Below are 5,470 nucleotides of genomic sequence, written 5' to 3' on the forward strand. Positions count from 1 at the left end.
AAAGTTGATATTTAAAAGCTTGTAGTTTGCTTTCTATAGAACATTTGAAAGCTAGTGAATACATATGTTTTCCATTGTTCGTCACTCATTTCTTTATTAAAATTTTCTTCCCATCTGTGTTGTGAAATAGGAGAAACACTTCCCCGATCGATAAAAAGTGAATATACATCTTTAGCAAAAAATTTACTGATAAAGCATTTGTTCATTCTCATGCTCAAAAACGAATCCACTTATTAGAAGTCAAACTCCGAACTTTCTAGTCTTTTATGCTCACTATGTCAAATAAAGGTTGTGATCTTAATCAAATTTTGACAAAAACTACTCGAACTCTAATGGGATCTTGTTCGATCTCTCACACAACATCCAAGCATAAGAAAGAGCGAATGCGGAGATTTATTTCTACCTACATGGAGATTGAATAACGTCAAAATAGGTGAAACATGTATAACAGTTTGTCAAAGAATGTGGGCAAGTATTTATTGTTGAACCAATTGTTATGTATAGTAAACAATCAAGTTTAGGGGACATGCTTACTAAATCAAAGTTAAAAACTGTAACAAAGAATTGACATTCGAACATTTGATAAAGGCAGATCTGTCGATGCCACTGCTGGTTGACGTTTCGTCCCTGAGTGTATCACTAGCCTATTTGTCAGCACTTCGGTGTTGAGGTGTAATACCACCATATCACGGTACGTCACATCCGGTTGTATACGAAAGTATGTCTAGAAAAATATTCCCTTGATTTTGACAGTTGTAGGTAATTAATCCTACATTTTATTGCAGTAAACACATTTCTGTGTCATAAACATATGTCTTGGGTATTTCAAAACACCATTATTTTTTATTTGGGATTTCTATAGAAAATTTTGTAATCTTGAGGTTACATGGTGACTAAACCTTGTACACAGATAAATTAAGCTAAGGAATTTGATTGGTTAACTTCCAATGATGGTTATTTTCCTATATGCAATGAAATGTGATGTGAAATTTTTTCTATAGTACTGGACAGGATAAAACTTTACTCATGCCAAGTATTTCTTTATTTGAAACACAGATAAATTCTGCACATTTTTTTGAAAAGTGCAAATTTAACAAAGACTAATAGAGGAAAATCAATGGTGGTATTACACCTATTATAAAGGTGTAATACCACCAAATCATGGTACGTCACATCCGGTTGTATACGAAAGTATGTCTAGAAAAATATTCCCTTGAATTTGACAGTTGTAGGTAATTAATCCTATATTTAATTGCAGTAAAAACATTTCTGTGTCATAAACATATGTCTTGGCTATTTCAAAACAACATTATTTTTTATTTCGGATTTCTATAGAAAATTTTGTAATCTTGAGGTTACATGGTGACTAAACCGTGTACACAGATAAATTAAGGGAATGAATTTGATTGGTTAACTTCCAATGATGGTTATTTTCTTATATGCAATGAAATGTTATGTGAAATTTTTTCTATAGTACTGGACAGGATAAAATTTTACTCAGGGCAAGTATTTCTTTATTTGAAACACAGATAATTTCTGTACTTTTTTTTGAAAAGTGCAAATTTAACAAAGATTAATAGGGGAAAATCAATGGTGGTATTACACCTTGACATGCATATCAATTATATGGTCATTTTTATAAATTTCCTGCTACAATAGTTATCAAAGGTACCAGGATTATAATTTAATACGCCATTCCAAAACTTTGAATTTTTCGAAAAACTAGAATTTTATTATCCCAGAAATAGATTGCCTTAGCCGTATTTGGCACAACTTTTGGGAAGTTCGGTTCCTCAATTTTCTTGAACTTTGTACGTGCTTGGCTTTTAATTTTTTTTTTTTATCTGAATGTCACTGATGAGTCTTATGAAGACGAAACGCCCGTCTGGCATACTAAAATATATTCCTGCTGCCTTTGATAACTATTTATATATTTTGATGAATCATTTAAAATTATATTATTTAGTATTAGCTTAACTGTCTAAATACTGAAATACTGTCGGGACCTATCAGGCAACAGGGAATGCGTTGTTGTATAGGGGTTTTATGATTAAAGAAAATACAGTGAAACCTGTGTAAACCTAACCTCTTCGGTTTTGGCCGATGTTTGGTTTTATCGGGTTAACAACGCAAACAATTTCATATTACAGTGCTTTAGAAAATGTTTGGTTATACAGGTTTTCGGTTTAAACAGTGTTCGGTTTAGCCAGGTTTCACTGTATATACAAATATCTCCTCATCTTAACCATCAAAGAATTTACTCCTAGTACCATGGTCATTTACGATGGAATTTTAGGGGTCACAAGCCAAATTTGATTATCGAGTGCGATACTCACAAAATTTAATATAGCTAGTTTGATGTTGATGATTAACAGAATAAATGAATAACAAATAAATGCAAAACAATTGTGGAATGATATAATTTAAGCCCACAATTTATCTATAAACAAGAAGATGTGGTGTGATTGCTAATGAGACAACTATCCACAATAGACCGAATGACACAAAAATTAAACTATAGGTCACCGTACGGCCTTCAACAATGAACAAAGCCCATACCGCATATAGTCAGCTGGTTTGCTAGTTAATAAAGCAAATTACGGAATTGATTTAAAAAGTCACCGTTTCGAGTTTTGTTTAGAATCATCAACGCTGCGTTATTTTTGAAAATCCACCCGTTCTGTTATTCATGATATTTTTAAGTCGAAGAAAAACCTCTATGACATGACAAACAAACAAACGGACGAACATGTTTTCTTTAAAATACTAAACGTCTTCTAACACTTAAATATTCTAGGAAGACAAAACTAAATATTAAGTGGCTTACAACCAATAAGATAAAAATGCAATTTGTTTTGACTTTTTATTTTGTGTATATTATTATTTCATTAATAAACACATATTGCAAAGAAGTAGGTTCAGTAGGACACCTTTTTGGCCTCAAAGTATAGCAGTTTCACAAAATTGTGAAAATGTAATCTTGTAGCTATTTATTGGAAAGTAGAATGCTGCTGCTACATAAATATGGGGTGTTTTTGACAATACAATGCACAGATACTAGCGTCATTAAGTCATGCTAAATTACTGAAATCTTCACAATTTGATCATTTAGTTAAATTTTAGACGGTTTCCGTCTGAAATAAAAGTGCCCGCATTCGTGTTCATTCACAATATTGAAATGTAAGTTGTATTTGATGATAATACATAACATATTTAAAGGTTGAGAAGAACACGGTTGCGGCAACTTTCATTTTTGACAAAAAACATCTGAAAAGCGACGTATTTTTGCATAGTTGATAGATTTTTCACATTTAAGCTTTAATCGGAGCGTTTTTAATGACTTAATCAGTTAAAATCTTTCACATAAACTAATTAAATCAATTGATATAGACACTTAAGTGTTTAAAAAGTGTCCAAAATCTTTCGTAAGATGAACATGAAATTTGGGGCCAAAATCGGCCATTACCGGAACCAAACACCTGAATTAAAATCAATTTGTCTAGTATAATTTTTACAAAATTTTGACCATTCAAAGCTTTGAATTTTAAAATGAAAACAATAATAAAAATTAACCAAACGATAGCTTCAAAGTAACGAATTTGTGTGGAATCATTTTTAGTTCGAATAACATTACCTACTGTACATTTTGCCATTATATAACAGAAACAACTAAAGAGTGTGGATTTGTAAATGAATGTACTGGCCAAAAACAATTAATAAATTTAATTTTGTCTGTATTTAAAACTTGATAAAATATTAGATCAGAATATCAAAAGCACTCATACTACAGCTTCTTATATTTTCATGTAACATTTATTCGTCATGCAATACAATGAATGAAATTGTATAAGTCTTACCTAAAGTCTTCAGGGCCACAATAGTTAAGAGGAACAATCTTTGACCAGAAGCCATCTTCTATTTAAAATCGGCTATGCTCGTGTGATTGTACGGAATCTATCGAGTAATCACGAATGCTTCTACTTAAGTCAGATTGTTGTAGAATTATGAAAGAAGTTTTTTTCTTTACTGTTATAAATGTCAACAAGGTGTATAAAATATTTAGCAAAAGTCGATATTATCATGCATGATGGTGTATAACTCTATAACGGCATTTTAATTTGAAAATCTAAATCACCTGTGTTATATAATTTTCCAATGAAGAGGTTGGAGAATGTCAGAATTGTAAATCTTTATTTTTTATAAAATATGTTAAGAGATAATTCATTTCCCTACTAGTGTACATGAACAAAATGTGTTTAGTAATAATTTTAAATAAACTTTTTCTGTTTTGTTATTGTCACTGTGGGCGTAAATGTACACGGACGACTGTGCATATTTCAAAGGATTTGTTTTTTTGATGGATTTACTTCATCAAACTGAAACAAATAGGAAAAAGGAAAACGGAGAAAATATATTTGAAAATCCACTCGTTCTGTTATTTATAATATTTTTAAGTCGAAGAAAAACCTCTTTGACATGACAAACAAACAAACGGACGAACATGTTTTCTTTGAAATACTAAACGTTGTCTAACACTTTAATATTCTAGGAAGACAAAACTAAATATTAAGTGGCTTACAACCAATAAGATAAAAATGCAATTTGTTTTTATTTTTTATTTTGTGTATATTATTATTTCATTAATAAACACATATTGCAAAGAAGTAGGTTCAGTAGGACACCTTTTTGGCCTCAAAGTATAGCAGTTTCACAAAATTGTGAAAATGTAATCTTGTAGCTATTTATTGGAAAGTAGAATGCTGCTGCTACATAAATAAATAATTACAATAAACTGCGTCGCAAAACATTTCAATAAAAGTAATTAGTCAACGTATTACATCAATATATTTTTTAAGTGAGAGTGGTTGCCGAGCTGGCTGTCATGAATATCAATTCCATAGAACGGAGGTTTCTGTGTCCCTTGATAATTATGTTTAAGAAATGATACTGGATACAGTGTTAGTTTAGTACATTCTGTAGGATTTTAATTTGTAAGCATCAATGCTATTCCACAAATTAGTTAGTTAGTTTTTTTCGTTTGAAGTGTTAGTTTTGTACATTATGTAGGATTTGAATTTGTGGAATAGCATTGATGCTTACTTATAAATGCTTTCATATCTGAAAGCATTTATAAGTAAGCATCAATGCTATTCCACAAATTAGTTAGTTAGTTTTTTCGTTTGAATTGTTTTACATTGTCTTATCGGGACCTTTTATAGCTGACTATGCGGTATGGGCTTTGCTAATTGTTAAAGGCCGTATGGTGACCTATAGTTGTTAATGTCTGTAATTTTGGTCTCTTGTGCCCATACCGCATAGCATGTTCAGTATGAAACCTTCACACAGTTAAACAAACCTTCAAAATCGAGATGGTCAATAGACGAGCCGCCAGATATGTCTGTAACAGGTACCTTAACACTAGTAGTCCGACAGACATGATAAAGTCATGAAACTGGCCTACACTACATGA

Source organism: Mytilus edulis, chromosome 14, assembly GCF_963676685.1.
Source record: "Mytilus edulis chromosome 14, xbMytEdul2.2, whole genome shotgun sequence".
NCBI lineage: Eukaryota > Metazoa > Mollusca > Bivalvia > Mytilida > Mytilidae > Mytilus > Mytilus edulis.